The sequence below is a fragment of the Anser brachyrhynchus genome (assembly GCF_964034855.1).
Source record: "Anser brachyrhynchus genome assembly, contig: SCAFFOLD_263, whole genome shotgun sequence".
Classification (NCBI taxonomy): Eukaryota; Metazoa; Chordata; class Aves; order Anseriformes; family Anatidae; genus Anser; species Anser brachyrhynchus.
The window spans coordinates 117,501-135,000 of NW_027663817.1; the positions used below are offsets into that span (position 1 = coordinate 117,501).

The 17,500-nt window shown below is 51.5% G+C and overlaps 1 protein-coding gene across 1 annotated transcript in view; it reads left to right on the top strand.

The window, feature by feature from the left end:
* LOC308186786 (uncharacterized protein) overlaps positions 1-17,500 on the top strand; it is a gene marked incomplete at its 5' end in the record, with an annotated part of 130,094 nt that overhangs the window by 80,672 nt on the left and 31,922 nt on the right. The gene's annotated exons all lie outside the window — the stretch shown is intronic.

Below are 17,500 nucleotides of genomic sequence, written 5' to 3' on the forward strand. Positions count from 1 at the left end.
CGGGGCGCCCTCGGTAGGACACGGGTAGACCAGGCGGCCACAGGGGGACACGGTACACCTCCCGACCGCGGGAGGACACGGGGAGACCCGCCGGCCGGGAGCGAACGCCGTCGGTCTGCCTTCCTTCGCTTTTCGCACGGGCCGTTCCGGCCCTTTTCGGAACTTTTCGGGCCTTTTCGGACCTTTCCGGCGCTTTTCGATGCTTTTCGCGTGGACGGACCCACTCGGGAACCGCGCGACCGACCGACAGACGGATGCCTTCGGACGCGCGCGCGCGCGCGCGCGCCCGTCGGTGCCGGGCAGACCCCGACGCCGTTCTCGCGGCCGGCCCCGCTGCAGCGACCCCTACAGGTCGCCACGGGCTACGCAAACATGGCGACCGCGGCCGGGTAGACCTGGCGGCCGCGAGAGGACACGGGTACGTCAGGCGGCCGCGAGGGGGCGCGGGGGGGCCCGGTAGACCTGGCGGCCGCAGGAGAACACGGGGAGACTAGGCGGCCACAGGAGGACGCGGCACACCCGGCGACCGCAGGAGGACACCGGCAGACCCGCCGGCCGGGACCGAACGCCGTCGGTCGGTCTGCCTTCCTTCGCTTTTCGTACGGGCCGTTCCGGCCCTTTTCGGACCTTTTCGGACCTTTTCGGCCCTTTCCGGCGCTATTCGGTGCTTTTCGCGTGGACGGACCCACTCGGGAACCGCGCGACCGACCGACAGACGGATGCCTTTGGACGTGCGCGCGCGCGTCCGCCGGTGCCGGGCAGACCCCGACGCCGTTCTCGCGGCCGGCCCCGCTGCAGCGACCCCTACAGGTCGCCACGGGCTATGCAAACACGGCGACCGCATAGACCCGGCGGCCGCAGGAGGACACGGGGAGACTAGGCGGCCACAGGAGGACGCGGTACACCCGGCAACCGCAGGAGGACACCGGCAGACCCGCCGGCCGGGACCGAACGCCGTCGGTCGGTCTGCCTTCCTTCGCTTTTCGTACAGGCCGTTCCGGCCCTTTTCGGACCTTTTCGGGCCTTTTCGCACCTTTCCGGCACTTTTCGGTGCTTTTCGCCTGGGCGGACCCACTCGGGAATCGCTTGACCGACCGACCGACCGACGGACGCCTTTGGACATGCGCGCGCATGCGTCCTTCGGCTTCCGGGTAGACCCGGACGCCGTTCTCGGCCAGGCGTTTGCCTCTGACGTCAGAGCGACGGGCGGCCCGAGGCAACCGGGGGCCGCGGCCGCGAGCTCGCCTTCTCGAACACCCGCCTCCCCGTAGCCCGGCTACCGGCCCCTATTCGCCTGGGGCGGGTTGGGCTGGGGGGGAGCGACTTTGCACCACGCTAAGCAACTACACGTTTCGTTTTCACAGCACTGTTTTGCTTCGATATGCTTCTCCTGCCACTGCTACGCGTTGCTTTTCCTGACCCTGCTTGACTCTGCTTTTCCTGATAAGGCTTTCTTTTCCTTCCGACGCTTTCCTTCGTCTCGCATTTCTTCCCTTTGCACTGCCGACCGTACCCGGCATGAGGGCCCTGCGGTCTTTGCCCCGCAGACGCCGGGAACCGGCAGGAGGGCTGGCCGCCAGCTCCTTGCATTTGCTTCGCTTCTCTTTGTTTCTCCTTGCTTTGCTTTGCTTTGCTCTGCTCTTCCGGGCACAGTTTTGCTTTTCCTTCTCTGCGTTCCTCTGCTGTTCTCGCCCCTGCTTTGCTTTCCTTTGCCTCAGATTGCTTTGCCTCAGATTGCTTTGCTTTTTTGTTGTTGTTGTTGTTGTTTCTTTTTTTCTTCTTCTTCTTTTTTTTTTTTTTTGTTAATATAGATACATATTCATTTTATTGCTTTGTTTTATTTTTGGACCTTTTGGCTTTGGTTTTCCTGGCCGCGCTTTGCTTTGCCTGGCCCTGCTTGTCATTTCTTTTCATTATGCCGCATTCTTTTCCCTAGCAGGGCTTTGCTTTGCCTTGCTCGGCTTTCCTCTTCATTTCTCTGCTCTCCTGTGCTGCGCTAGGCTTCCTTTGCAGACCGTCCCGACGATTTTGCCGATGAGGCGATCGGTATATTTAGGAACGCATAAATCCTCAGACACACAGCTGGGCCTCCCCGCAGCCCGGACACTGTCCCCTCGCAACTCGAGGGTGGGGGCAGCAGGCCCGGCCACCCGACATGGTCAGTTCTGTGGCCCCAGCCGTGTGGCCTGCCGCTAGGCGGTCCCCACTGCTGCCCGTCTGGGGACGGTGTTGGGTGAGGTTTTGAACGACGATCAGTAACTACATGATTCCCACAACTACATTGGATGGAAGGCAACAATCAATAAATAAATAAATAAATAAAGATAAAACCAGGTAAAGCAAGACATGGTTCTTGCCCACTGTCACGGCGGACTATGAGGTGTCAGGGAGGCCGGGGAGCGGGCGAGCAGGGTACAGCCACCGTCCGAGTCTGGCCGCCAGCTCTACCCGGCATGAGGGCCCTGCGGTCTTTGCCCCGCAGACACTGGGAACCGGCAGGAGGGCTGGCCGCCAGCTCCTTACATTTGCTTCGCTTCTCTTTCTTTTTCCTTGCTCTGCTTTGCTTTGCTCTGCTCTTCCGGGCACACTTTTGCTTTTCCTTCTCTACTTTGCTCTGCTTTTCTTGCCCCTGCTTTGCTTTGCTTTGCCTCAGATTGCTTTGCTTTGCTTTGTTTGCTCTGTCTTTCCTGGCATTGCTTTGCTTTTCCTTGTGCTACTTCACTTTGCTTTGCTCTGCCTTGCACTGCTTTGCCTTTCCTGGACACGCTTTACTTTGCTTTTCCTGGCCCTGCTTTGCTTGGTTTTTTTTTTGCCTTTTTTTTTTTTTTTTTTTTTTTTTTTTTTACTTTAGATATATATTCATTGCATTGCTTTGTTTTATTTCTGGACCTTTTTACTTTGGTTTTCCTGGCCGCGCTTTGCTTTTCCTGACCCTGCATTTTTGGGCCATGCTTTCCTTTGTCTTGCTTCGCTTTGTATTCCTGGCACCTCTTGGTTTTACTTTCTCTGCTCTGCTTTGCTTTTCCTACCCCTGCTGTGCTTTGCCTCGCCTCAAACTGCTTTCGTTACTTTGCTCTACGTTTCCTGGCACTGCTGGGACTTTCCTTGTACAAGTTTGCACTGCTTCGCTTTGCCTTGCTCTGCGTTGCCTTTCCTGACCATGCTTTTTCAGGCCATGCTTTCCTTTGTTTTCCTTTGCTTCGTATTCCTGGCGCTTCTTGGTTTTACCTACTCTGCTCTGCTTTGCTTTTCCTACCCCTGCTGTGCTTTGCCTCGCCTCAAACTGCTTTCTTTACTTTGCTCTACGTTTCCTGGCCCTGCTGGGACTTTCCTTGTACGAGTTTGCAATGCTTTGCTTTGCCTTGCTCTGCTTTGCCTTTCCTGGCCATGCTTTTTCAGGCCACGCTTTCCTTTGTCTTGCTTCGCTTCGTATTCCTGGCACCTCTTGGTTTTACTTTCTCTGCTCTGCTTTGCTTTTCCTACCCCTGCTCTGCTTTGCCTCGCCTCCAACTGCTTTCTTTACTTTGCTCTACCTTTCCTGGCACTGCTGGGACTTTCCTTGTACGAGTTTGCACTGCTTCGCTTTGCCTTGCTCTGCGTTGCCTTTCCTGACCATGCTTTTTCAGGCCATGCTTTCCTTTGTTTTGCTTCGCTTTGTATTCCTGCCACGGCTTTGCTTTACCTTCTCTGCTCTGCTTTGCTTTTCCTACCCCTGCTCTGCTTAGCCTCGCCTCAAACTGCTTTCTTTACTTTGCTCTACGTTTCCTGGCACTGCTGGGACTTTCCTTGTACGAGTTTGCACTGCTTTGCTTTGCCTTGCTCTGCGTTGCCTTTCCTGGCCGTGCTTTTTCCGGCCACGCTTTCCTTTGTTTTGCTTTGCTTTTTATTCCAGGCACCTCTTGGTTTTACTTTCTCTGCTCTGCTCTGCTTTTCCTACCCCTGCTGTGCTTTGCCTTGCCTCCTCAAACTGCTTTCTTTCTTTTGCTCTACATTTCCTGGCACTGCTTTGCTTTTCCTTGTGCTACTTTCCTTTGCTTTGCTCTGCCTTGCACTGCTTTGCCTTTCCTGGACACGCTTTACTTTGCTTTTCCTGGCCATGCTTTGCTTGGTTTTTTTTTTGCCCTTTTTTTTTTTTTTTTTTTTTTTTTTTTTTTTTACTTTAGATATATATTCATTGCATTGCTTTGTTTTATTTCTGGACCTTTTTACTTTGGTTTTCCTGGCCGCGCTTTGCTTTTCCTGACCCTGCATTTTCGGGCCATGCTTTCCTTTGTCTTGCTTCGCTTTGTATTCCTGGCACCTCTTGGTTTTACTTTCTCTGCTCTGCTTTGCTTTTCCTACCCCTGCTGTGCTTTGCCTCGCCTCAAACTGCTTTCGTTACTTTGCTCTACGTTTCCTGGCACTGCTGGGACTTTCCTTGTACAAGTTTGCACTGCTTCGCTTTGCCTTGCTCTGCGTTGCCTTTCCTGACCATGCTTTTCCAGGCCATGCTTTCCTTTGTCTTGCTTCGCTTTGTATTCCTGCCAAGGCTTTGCTTTACCTTCTCTGCTCTGCTTTGCTTTTCCTACCCCTGCTCTGCTTAGCCTCGCCTCCAACTGCTTTCTTTACTTTGCTCTACGTTTCCTGGCACTGCTGGGACTTTCCTTGTACAAGTTTGCACTGCTTTGCTTTGCCTTGCTCGGCTTTCCTCTTCATTGCTCTGCTGTCCTGTGTTGCTCTAGGCTTCCTTTGCAGACCGTCCCGACGATTTTGCCAATGAGGCTATCGGTATATTTAGGAACGCATAAACCCTCAGACACACAGCTGGGCCTCCCCGCAGCCCGGACACTGTCCCCTTGCAACTCGAGGGTGGGGGCAGCAGGCCCGGCCACCCGACATGGTCAGTTCTGTGGCCCCAGCCGTGTGGCCTGCCGCTAGGCGGTCCCCACTGCTCCCCGTCTGGGGACGGTGTTGGGTGAGGTTTTGAACGACGATCAGTAACTACATGATTCCCACAACTACAGTGGATGGAAGGCAACAATCAATAAATAAATAAATAAATAAATAAATAAATAAAGATAAAACCAGGTAAAGCAAGACATGGTTCTTGCCCGCTGTCACGGCGGACTATGAGGTGTCAGGGAGGCCGGGGAGCGGGCGAGCAGGGTACAGCCACCGTCCGAGTCTGGCCGCCAGCTCTACCCGGCATGAGGGCCCTGCGGTCTTTGCCCCGCAGACACTGGGAACCGGCAGGAGGGCTGGCCGCCAGCTCCTTACATTTGCTTCGCTTCTCTTTGTTTTTCCTTGCTCTGCTTTGCTTTGCTCTGCTCTGCTCTTCCGGGCACACTTTTGCTTTTCCTTCTCTACTTTCCTCTGCTGTTCTTGCCCCTGCTTTGCTCTGCTTTGCCTCAGATTGCTTTGCTTTGCTTTGTTTGCTTTGTCTTTCCTGGCAATGCTTTGCTTTTCCTCGTGCTACTTTGCTTTGCTTTGCTTTGCCTTGCTCTGCTTTGCCTCCACTGGCCATGTTTTCTTTTGCTTTTTCAGGCCACGCTTTCTTTTGTCTTGCTTTGCTTCGCTTCGTATTCCTGGCACCTCTTGGTTTTACCTTCTCTGCTCTGCTTTGCTTTTCCTACCCCTGCTGTGCTTTGCCTTGCCTCCTCAAACTGCTTTTGTAACTTTGCTCTACCTTTCCTGGCACTGCTGGGACTTTCCTTGTACGAGTTTGCACTGCTTCGCTTTGCCTTGCTCTGCTTTTCCTTTCCTGGCCACGCTTTTTCAGGCCACGCTTTCCTTTGTCTTGCTCTGCTTTGTATTCCTGGCACCTCTTGGTTTTACTTTCTCTGCTCTGCTTTGCTTTTCCTACCCCTGCTGTGCTTTGCCTCGCCTCAAACTGCTTTCGTTACTTTGCTCTACGTTTCCTGGCACTGCTGGGACTTTCCTTGTACAAGTTTGCACTGCTTCGCTTTGCCTTGCTCTGCGTTGCCTTTCCTGACCATGCTTTTTCAGGCCATGCTTTCCTTTGTTTTCCATTGCTTCGTATTCCTGGCGCCTCTTGGTTTTACCTTCTCTGCTCTGCTTTGCTTTTCCTACCCCTGCTGTGCTTTGCCTCGCCTCAAACTGCTTTCTTTACTTTGCTCTACGTTTCCTGGCACTGCTGGGACTTTCCTTGTACGAGTTTGCACTGCTTTGCTTTGCCTTGCTCTGCGTTGCCTTTCCTGGCCATGCTTTTTCAGGCCATGCTTTCCTTTGTTTTCCTTTGCTTCGTATTCCTGGCACCTCTTGGTTTTACCTTCTCTGCTCTGCTTTGCTTTTCCTACCCCTGCTGTGCTTTGCCTCGCCTCAAACTGCTTTCTTTACTTTGCTCTACGTTTCCTGGCACTGCTGGGACTTTCCTTGTACGAGTTCGCACTGCTTTGCTTTGCCTTGCTCTGCTTTGCCTTTCCTGGCCATGCTTTTTCAGGCCATGCTTTCCTTTGTTTTGCTTTGCTTTGTATTCCTGGCACTGCTTTCCTTTTCCTTCTCTACGTTGCTTTCTTTTCCTACCCCTGCTGTGCTTTGCCTTGCCTCCTCAAACTGCTTTCTTTCTTTTGCTCTACATTTCCTGGCACTGCTTTGCTTTTCCTTGTGCTACTTTCCTTTCCTTTGCTCTGCCTTGCACTGCTTTGCCTTTCCTGGACACGCTTTACTTTGCTTTTCCTGGCCCTGCTTTGCTTGTTGGTTTTTTTTGCCTTTTTTTTTTATTTTTTATTTTTTTTTTTTACTTTAGATACATATTCATTGCATTGCTTTGTTTTATTTTTGGACCTTTTGGCTTTGGTTTTCCTCGCCGCGCTTTGCTTCTCCTGGCCATGCTTTTTCAGGCCACCCTTTCCTTTGTCTTGCTCTGCTTTTATTCCTGGCACATCTTGGTTTTACTTTCTCTGCTCTGCTTTGCTTTTCCTACCCCTGCTGTGCTTTGCCTCGCCTCAAACTGCTTTCGTAACTTTGCTCTACGGTTCCTGGCACTGCTGGGACTTTCCTTGTACGAGTTTGCACTGCTTTGCTTTGCCTTGCTCTGCTTTGCCTTTCCTGGCCACCCTTTTTCAGGCCACGCTTTCCTTTGTCTTGCTTCGCTTCGTATTCCTGGCACCTCTTGGTTTTACTTTCTCTGCTCTGCTTTGCTTTTCCTACCCCTGCTGTGCTTTGCCTCGCCTCACACTGCATTCTTTACTTTGCTCTACGTTTCCTGGCACTGCTGGGACTTTCCTTTTACAAGTTTGCACTGCTTCGCTTTGCCTTGCTCTGCTTTGCCTTTCCTGACCATGCTTTTTCAGGCCATGCTTTCCTTTGTTTTGCTTCGCTTCGTATTCCTGGCACCTCTTGGTTTTACTTTCTCTGCTCTGCTTTGCTTTTCCTACCCCTGCTCTGCTTTGCCTCGCCTCCAACTGCTTTCTTTACTTTGCTCTACCTTTCCTGGCACTGCTGGGACTTTCCTTGTACGAGTTTGCACTGCTTCGCTTTGCCTTGCTCTGCGTTGCCTTTCCTGACCATGCTTTTTCAGGCCATGCTTTCCTTTGTTTTGCTTCGCTTTGTATTCCTGCCACGGCTTTGCTTTACCTTCTCTGCTCTGCTTTGCTTTTCCTACCCCTGCTCTGCTTTGCCTCGCCTCCAACTGCTTTCTTTACTTTGCTCTACGTTTCCTGGCACTGCTGGGACTTTCCTTGTACGAGTTTGCACTGCTTTGCTTTGCCTTGCTCTGCGTTGCCTTTCCTGGCCGTGCTTTTTCCGGCCACGCTTTCCTTTGTTTTGCTTTGCTTTTTATTCCAGGCACCTCTTGGTTTTACTTTCTCTGCTCTGCTTTGCTTTTCCTACCCCTGCTGTGCTTTGCCTCGCCTCAAACTGCTTTCGTTACTTTGCTCTACGTTTCCTGGCACTGCTGGGACTTTCCTTGTACAAGTTTGCACTGCTTCGCTTTGCCTTGCTCTGCGTTGCCTTTCCTGACCATGCTTTTTCAGGCCATGCTTTCCTTTGTTTTCCTTTGCTTCGTATTCCTGGCGCTTCTTGGTTTTACCTACTCTGCTCTGCTTTGCTTTTCCTACCCCTGCTGTGCTTTGCCTCGCCTCAAACTGCTTTCTTTACTTTGCTCTACGTTTCCTGGCCCTGCTGGGACTTTCCTTGTACGAGTTTGCAATGCTTTGCTTTGCCTTGCTCTGCTTTGCCTTTCCTGGCCATGCTTTTTCAGGCCATGCTTTCCTTTGTTTTGCTTCGCTTTGTATTCCTGCCACGGCTTTGCTTTACCTTCTCTGCTCTGCTTTGCTTTTCCTACCCCTGCTGTGCTTTGCCTCGCCTCCAACTGCTTTCTTTACTTTGCTCTACCTTTCCTGGCACTGCTGGGACTTTCCTTGTACAAGTTTGCACTGCTTCGCTTTGCCTTGCTCTGCTTTGCCTTTCCTGGCCATGCTTTTTCAGGCCATGCTTTCCTTTGTTTTGCTTCGCTTTGTATTCCTGCCACGGCTTTGCTTTACCTTCTCTGCTCTGCTTTGCTTTTCCTACCCCTGCTCTGCTTTGCCTCGCCTCCAACTGCTTTCTTTACTTTGCTCTACGTTTCCTGGCACTGCTGGGACTTTCCTTGTACGAGTTTGCACTGCTTCGCTTTGCCTTGCTCTGCGTTGCCTTTCCTGACCCTGCATTTTCGGGCCATGCTTTCCTTTGTCTTGCTTCGCTTTGTATTCCTGGCACCTCTTGGTTTTACTTTCTCTGCTCTGCTTTGCTTTTCCTACCCCTGCTGTGCTTTGCCTTGCCTCCTCAAACTGCTTTTGTAACTTTGCTCTACCTTTCCTGGCACTGCTGGGACTTTCCTTGTACGAGTTTGCACTGCTTTGCTTTGCCTTGCTCTGCGTTGCCTTTCCTGGCCATGCTTTTTCAGGCCATGCTTTCCTTTGTTTTCCTTTGCTTCGTATGCCTGTCACCTCTTGGTTTTACTTTCTCTGCTCTGCTTTGCTTTTCCTACCCCTGCTGTGCTTTGCCTCGCCTCAAACTGCTTTCGTAACTTTGCTCTACGGTTCCTGGCACTGCTGGGACTTTCCTTGTACGAGTTTGCACTGCTTTGCTTTGCCTTGCTCTGCGTTGCCTTTCCTGGCCATGCTTTTTCAGGCCATGCTTTCCTTTGTTTTCCTTTGCTTCGTATTCCTGGCACCTCTTGGTTTTACCTTCTCTGCTCTGCTTTGCTTTTCCTACCCCTGCTGTGCTTTGCCTCGCCTCAAACTGCTTTCTTTACTTCGCTCTACGTTTCCTGGCACTGCTGGGACTTTCCTTGTACGAGTTCGCACTGCTTTGCTTTGCCTTGCTCTGCTTTGCCTTTCCTGGCCATGCTTTTTCAGGCCATGCTTTCCTTTGTTTTGCTTTGCTTTGTATTCCTGGCACTGCTTTCCTTTTCCTTCTCTACGTTGCTTTCTTTTCCTACCCCTGCTGTGCTTTGCCTTGCCTCCTCAAACTGCTTTCTTTCTTTTGCTCTACATTTCCTGGCACTGCTTTGCTTTTCCTTGTGCTACTTTCCTTTCCTTTGCTCTGCCTTGCACTGCTTTGCCTTTCCTGGACACGCTTTACTTTGCTTTTCCTGGCCCTGCTTTGCTTGTTGGTTTTTTTTGCCTTTTTTTTTTATTTTTTATTTTTTTTTTTTTACTTTAGATACATATTCATTGCATTGCTTTGTTTTATTTTTGGACCTTTTGGCTTTGGTTTTCCTCGCCGCGCTTTGCTTCTCCTGGCCATGCTTTTTCAGGCCACCCTTTCCTTTGTCTTGCTCTGCTTTTATTCCTGGCACATCTTGGTTTTACTTTCTCTGCTCTGCTTTGCTTTTCCTACCCCTGCTGTGCTTTGCCTCGCCTCAAACTGCTTTCTTTACTTTGCTCTACGGTTCCTGGCACTGCTGGGACATTCCTTGTACCAGTTTGCACTGCTTTGCTTTGCCTTGCTCGGCTTTCCTCTTCGTTTCTCTGCTCTCCTGTGCTGCGCTAGGCTTCCTTTGCAGACCGTCCCGACGATTTTGCCGATGAGGCGATCGGTATATTTAGGAACGCATAAACCCTCAGACACACAGCTGGGCCTCCCCGCAGCCCGGACACTGTCCCCTCGCAACTCGAGGGTGGGGGCACCAGGCCCGGCCACCCGACATGGTCAGTTCTGTGGCCCCAGCCGTGTGGCCTGCCGCTAGGCGGGCCCCACTGCTATTCGTCTGGGGACGGCGTTGGGTGAGGTTTTCAACGACGGTAAGTAACTACATGATTCCCACAACTACAGTGGATGGAAGGCAACAATAAATAAATAAATAAAGAAAGAAATAAAGATAAAACCAGGTAAAGCAAGACATGCTTCTTGCCCGCTGTCACGGCGGACTATGAGGTGTCAGGGAGGCCGGGGAGCGGGCGAGCAGGGTACAGCCACCGTCCAAGTCTGGCCGCCAGCTCTACCCGGCATGAGGGCCCTGCGGTCTTTGCCCCGCAGACACTGGGAACCGGCAGGAGGGCTGGCCGCCAGCTCCTTCCATTTGCTTCGCTTCTCTTTCTTTTTCCTTGCTCTGCTTTGCTCTGCTCTGCTCTGCTCTTCCGGGCACACTTTTGCTTTTCCTTCTCTACTTTCCTCTGCTGTTCCTGCCCCTGCTTTGCTCTGCTTTGCCTCAGATTGCTTTGCTTTGCTTTGTTTGCTTTGTCTTTCCTGGCAATGCTTTGCTTTTCCTCGTGCTACTTCGCTTTGCTTTGCTTTGCTTTGCCTTGCTCTAGTTTACCTCCAATGGCCATGTTTTCTTTTGCTTTTTCAGGCCACGCTTTCCTTTGTTTTGCTTTGCTTTGTATTCCTGCCACGGCTTTGCTTTACCTTCTCTGCTCTGCTTTGCTTTTCCTACCCCTGCTGTGCTTTGCCTTGCCTCCTCAAACTGCTTTCGTTACTTTGCTCTACCTTTCCTGGCACTGCTGGGACTTTCCTTGTACGAGTTTGCACTGCTTTGCTTTGCCTTGCTCGGCTTTCCTCTTCATTGCTCTGCTGTCCTGTGTTGCGCTAGGCTTCCTTTGCAGACTGTCCCGCCAATTTTGCCAATGAGGCTATCGGTATATTTAGGAACGCATAAACCCTCGGACACACAGCTGGGCCTCCCCGCAGCCCGGACACTGTCCCCTCACAACTCGAGGGTGGGGGCAGCAGGCCCGGCCACCCGACATGGTCAGTCCTGTGGCCCCAGCCGTGTGGCCTGCCGCTACGCGGTCCCCACTGCTCCCCGTCTGGGGACGGTGTTGGGTGAGGTTTTGAACGACGATCAGTAAATACATGATTCCCACAACTACAGTGGATGGAAGGCAAGAATAAATAAATAAATAAATGCAGGGGAAAAAAAAAAAAAAAACAGGTAAAGCAAGACATGGTTCTTGCCCGCTGTCACGGCGGACTATGAGGGTTCAGGGAGGCCGGGGAGCGGGCGAGCAGGGTACAGCCACCGTCCGAGTCTGGCCGCCAGCTCTACCCGGCATGAGGGCCCTGCGGTCTTTGCCCCGCAGACACTGGGAACCGGCAGGAGGGCTGGCCGCCAGCTCCTTACATTTGCTTCGCTTCTCTTTCTTTTTCCTTGCTCTGCTTTGCTTTGCTCTGCTCTTCTGGGCACACTTTTGGTTTTCCTTCTCTCCTTTCCTCTGCTGTTCTTGCCCCTGCTTTGCTTTGCTTTGCCTCAGATTGCTTTGCTTTGCTTTGTTTGCTTTGTCTTTCCTGGCAATGCTTTGCTTTTCCTCGTGCTACTTTGCTTCGCTTTCCTTTGCCTTGCTCTGCTTTTCTGGCTGTGCTTTGTTTGGTTTTGCTTTACTTTGCCTTCCCTCTTTGACACTGTTTTAGTTTTCCTCGTGCTGCCTTGCTTGCCCTTTCTCTGCTTTGCCTTCCCTGCGCATGCTTTCTTTTGCTTTTTCAGGCCACGCTTTCCTTTGTTTAGCTTTGCTTTGTATTCCTGGCACTGCTTCTCTTTTCCTTCTCTACGTTGCTTTGTTTTCCTACCCCCGCTGTGCTTCGCCTTGCCTCAATTTCTTTCTTTCCTTTGCTCTACCTTTCCTGGCCCTGCTTTGTTTTTGCTTGTGCTACTTTGCTCTGCTTTGCTTTGCCTTACTCTCATTTGCCTTTCCTGGCCATGCTTTGCTTTGCTTTTCTTACCCCTGCTTTTCTTTCCTTTTCTGGCCCTGCTTTGTTTTACTTTGCTTCACTTTGCCTTGAATTCCAGACAGTGCTTTGCTTTGTCTTGTGCTGCTTTGCTTTGTTTTGCATTGCTGTGCTTTGCATTCCCTGGCCCTCATTTTTGTTTTTCTTCCCCCTCCCCCCCCCCCCCAACCCCCCCCCCACCGCCCCCCCCCCCCCCCCCCCGGCCATGCTTTCCTTTGTTTTGCTTTGCTTTGCGTTCCTGGCTCTGCTATGCATTTCTTTGTGCTGTTTTGCTCTGCTTTGCTTTGCCTTGCTCTGCTTTGCCTTTCCTGGCCATGCTTTGCTTTGCTTTTTCTGGCCCTGCTTTGCTTTGTTGTTTTTTTTTTTCTTGTTTTTTTTTTTTTTTTTACCTTCTTTCCTTTGTTTTTTTCTGGCCGTGCTTTGCTTTTCCTTATGCCACTTTCTTTTCCCTAGCGGGGCTTTGCTTTGCCTTGCTCTGCTTTCCTCCGCATTGCTCTGCTCTGCTCTGCTTTGCTGCGCTAGGCTTCTTTTGCAGACCGTCCCACCGATTTTGCCGACGAGTCGATCGGTGTATTTAGGAACACGTAAACTCTCAGACGCACACCTTGACCTCCCCCCACCTCGGCGACTGTCCCCTCGGAACTGGCGGACGAGGGGACAGGGATCTGGCCACCGGGCCGGGTCTACTCTGTGGCCCCCGCTGTCCGGCGAGCCGCCAGGTGGGCCCCGTTGCTATTCGTCTGGGGAGGGTGGGGGTTGCGAACGACGCTAAGTAACTACGTGATTGCTAAAAGTAAAGGGGGAAACTGACAACGATTATTATTATTATTACTACTACTGTTTTTATTATGTTTTCGTTATATATATATTTACTCTTATTTAGTACTTTCTTTTGTAATAACTTTTAAGTAGTATATGTAATATTAAATATCTATCGATCGTTTATGTAACGATAAAAAGCTAAAGCAAACCGGCCGGGCAGCCAGCCACACCGAGTTGCACAGGTGGCAAGCTGCTCGTGACCGAGCTCTTATGTCAGAGCGACCGGCGGCCGGAAGCAACCGGGGGCCGCTGCCACACCCTCGCCTTCTTGAACGCCCGCCTCCCCGTAACCCGGCAACGGGCCCCTTCCTATTCGTCTGGGGCGGGTGGGGGCTGCGATTTCGGACGACACTAAGGAACTACACGTTTCGTATTCACAGCACTGTTTTTCTTTGCTTGGCTTTTCCTGGCCCTGCTTGACTTTTCTTTGCCCGATAAGGCTTTCTTTTTCCTCGCAGGGTTTGCTTTGCTTTGCCTTGCTCTGCTTTGCCTTCCCTGGCCCTGCTACGTTTTGCTTCTTCCGGCCACGCTTTCCTTTGCTTAGCTTTGCTTCGTATTCCTGGCGCCGCTTTGCTTTTTCTTCTCTGCTTTGCTTTGCTTCTCCTACCCCTGCTGTGCTTCGCCTCGCCTCAAAGTCCTTTGCTTTGCCTTTCCTGGCCCTGCTTTGCTTTTCCTCGCGCTACTTTGCTTTGCCTTGGTCTGCTTTGCTTTTCCTTGCCGTGCTTTGTTTTGTTTTGCTCTGCTTTGTATTCACCGCATCGCCTTGCTTTTCTTGGCCCTGCATTTTTTTTTATTTTTTTTTTTCTCTGTCCCTCTTCGTTTAGCTTTCCCTGGACCTGCTTTGCTTTGCTTTGCGTTCCTGGCACCTCTTTGCTTTTCGCGGACCTCCTTTGCTTGGGTTTTTCTCGCCCTTCTTTGTTTTGCTTTTCCCGGCCCTGCCTTGCTTTGTTTGGCTTTATTTCGTATTCATGACGCCGCTTTTCTTTTCCTGGACCTCCTTTGCTTGGGTTTTTCTCGCCCTTCTTTGTTTTGATTTCCTGGCCCTGCTTTGCTTTGTTTTTACTGACCCCGATTCCTTTTGCTTTTCCTGGCCCTGCTTGACTTTTCTTTGCCCGATAAGGCTTTCTTTTTCCTCGCAGGGTTTGCTTTGCTTTGCCTTGCTCTGCTTTGCCTTCCCTGGCCCTGCTACGTTTTGCTTCTTCCGGCCACGCTTTCCTTTGCTTAGCTTTGCTTCGTATTCCTGGCGCCGCTTTGCTTTTTCTTCTCTGCTTTGCTTTGCTTCTCCTACCCCTGCTGTGCTTCGCCTCGCCTCAAAGTCCTTTGCTTTGCCTTTCCTGGCCCTGCTTTGTTTTTCCTTGTGCTACTTTGCTCTGCTTTGCTTTGCCTTACTGTCATTTGCCTTTCCTGGCCATGCTTTGCTTTGCTTTTCTTACCCCTGCTTTTCTTTCCTTTTCTGGCCCTGCTTTGTTTTACTTTGCTTCACTTTGCCTTGAATTCCAGACAGTGCTTTGCTTTGTCTTGTGCTGCTTTGCTTTGTTTTGCATTGCTGTGCTTTGCATTCCCTGGCCCTCTTTTTTTTTTTCTTTCTTCGCCCCCCCCCCCTTCTCCCCCCGCCCCGCCCCCCCCCCCCCCCCCCCCCCCCGGCCATGCCTTCCTTTGTTTTGCTTTGCTTTGTGTTCCTGGCTCTGCTATGCATTTCTTTGTGCTGCTTTGCTCTGCTTTGCTTTGCCTTCCTCTGCATTCCCTGGCCCTCATTTTTTTTTTTTTTCTCCCCCCCCCACCCCGGCCATGCCTTCCTTTGTTTGCTTTGCTTTGTGTTCCTGGCTCTGCTATGTATTTCTTTGTGCTGCTTTGCTCTGCTTTGCCTTTCCTGGCCATGCTTTGCTTTGCTTTTTCTGGCCCTACTTTGCTTTGGTTTTTTTTTGTTTGTTTGTTTTTTGTTTTTTGTTTTTTTTTTTTTTTTACCCTTTTTCCTTTGTTTTTTCTGGCCGTGCTTTGCTTTTTCTTATGCCACTTTCTTTTCCCTAGCGGGGCTTTGCTTTGCCTTGCTCTGCTTTCCTCCGCATTGCTCTGCTCTGCTCTGCTTTGCTGCGCTAGGCTTCTTTTGCAGACCGTCCCACCGATTTTGCCGACGAGTCGATCGGTGTATTTAGAAACACGTAAACCCTCAGACGCACACCTTGACCTCCCCCCACCTCGGCGACTGTCCCCTCGGAACTGGCGGACGAGGGGACAGGGATCTGGCCACCGGGCCGGGTCTATTCTGTGGCCCCCGCTGTCCGGCGAGCCGCCAGGTGGGCCCCGTTGCTATTCGTCTGGGGAGGGTGGGGGTTGCGAACGACGCTAAGTAACTACTCGATTCGTAAAAGTAAAGGGGGAAACTGACAACGATTATTATTACTACTACTCTTTTTATTATGTTTTCGTTATATATATATTTACTCTTATTTAGTACTTTCTTTTGTAATAACTTTTAAGTAGTATACGTAATATTAAATATCTATCGATCGTTTATATAACGATAAAAAGCTAAAGCAAACCGGCCGGGCAGCCAGCCACACCGAGTCGCACAGGTGGCGAGCTGCTCGTGACCGAGCGGGAGCCTCTTATGTCAGAGCGGCCGGCGGCCGGAAGCAACCGGGGGCCGCTGCCACACCCTCGCCTTCTTGAACGCCCGCCTCCCCGTAACCCGGCAACGGGCCCCTCCCTATTCGTCTGGGGCGGGTGGGGGGTGCGATTTCGGACGACACTAAGGAACTACACGTTTCGTATTCACAGCACTGTTTTTCTTTGCTTTGCTTTTCCTGGCCCTGCTTTGCTTTGCTTTGCATTCGTGGCACCGCTCTGTTTTTCCCGGCCCTGTTTTGCTTTGTTTTTACTGACCCCGATTCCTTTTGCTTTTCCTGGCCCTGCTTGACTTTTCTTTGCCCGATAAGGCTTTCTTTTTCCTCGCAGGGTTTGCTTTGTTTTGCCTTGCTCTGCTTTGCCTTCCCTGGCCCTGCTACGTTTTGCTTCTTCCGGCCACGCTTTCCTTTGCTTAGCTTTGCTTCGTATTCCTGGCGCCGCTTTGCTTTTTCTTCTCTGCTTTGCTTTGCTTCTCCTACCCCTGCTGTGCTTCGCCTCGCCTCAAAGTCCTTTGCTTTGCCTTTCCTGGCCCTGCTTTGCTTTTCCTCGCGCTACTTTGCTTTGCCTTGGTCTGCTTTGCTTTTCCTTGCCGTGCTTTGTTTTGTTTTGCTCTGCTTTGTATTCACCGCATCGCCTTGCTTTCCTTGGTCCTGCATTTTTTTTTTTTTTTTTTCTCTGTCCCTCTTTGTTTAGCTTTCCCTGGACCTGCTTTGCTTTGCTTTGCGTTCGCGGCACCTCTTTGCTTTTCGCGGACCTCCTTTGCTTGGGTTTTTCTCGCCCTTCTTTGTTTTGCTTTTCCCGGCCCTGCCTTGCTTTGTTTGGCTTTATTTCGTATTCACGACGCCTCTTTTCTTTTCCTGGACCTCCTTTGCTTGGGTTTTTCTCGCCCTTCTTTGTTTTGCTTTTCCTGGCCCTGCTTTGCTCTGTTTGGCTTTACTTTGTGTTCAGGACGCCGCTTTTCTTTTCCTGGACCTCCTTTGCTTTGGTTTTTCTCGCCCCCTGCTTCGTTTTGCTTTTCCTGGCCCTCCTTGACTTTGCTTTTCTTCGTTCCGCTTTCTTTCCCCTAGCGGGGCTTTGCTCTGTCTCGCTCCGCTTTCCTCTGCAACGCTCTGCTCTGCTTTGCTGCGCTAGGCTTCCTTTGCGGACCGTCCCGCCGATTTTGCCGACGAGTCGATCGGTGTGTATTTACGAACGCATAAACCCTCGGACGACGCGCACCTTGGCCTCCCCGTAGCCCGGCGACTGTCCCCTCGCAACCGGAGGGTGGGGGCAGGAGGGCTGGCCACCCGGCACCGTCTGTTCCGCATTCCCCGCCGCTCTCTGGCGAGCGCGAGCCTCCAGGTGGGTCCCGCTGCTGCTATTCGGCTGGGAACGGTGTCGGGTGAGGTTTTCGAGGACGCTAAGCGACATCACGCGATTCCCCAAAGGACAAAAACTACCGCTTTGCTTTTCCCCTGTGCTGCTTTGCTTTGTTTTGCCTTGCTCTGCTTTGTCTTCCCTGGCCCTGTTTTGCTTTGCTTCTCCTGGCCCTTCTTTGCTTTGCTTCCCTTTGTCGCGCTTTGCTTCGCTTCGCTTCGCTTTGCTTTCCTTTTCCTCGCTTTGCTTTTCCTCGCTCTTCTCCGCTTTGCTTTCCCTGCGCTTGCTTCCATTTGCTTTCCTTAGCGCTGCTTATTTTGATTCGGTTTGTATCGCCGGCACCCATTTCCTTTGCTTTGCAGTCTTTGCTCTTCCTACTCTGCTTTGCTTTTCCTGGCGCTGTTTTTTCCTTTGCCGTTCCCTAGGCCTGATTTGCCACAAGGTTTTTCCTCGTAGAGCTTTGGTTTTTTTTTTTTTTTGCCTCGCTTTGCACCGCTCTGCTCCGCTTCGCCGTGCTAGCTAGCCCTTCTTTTGCGGACCGTCCCACCGA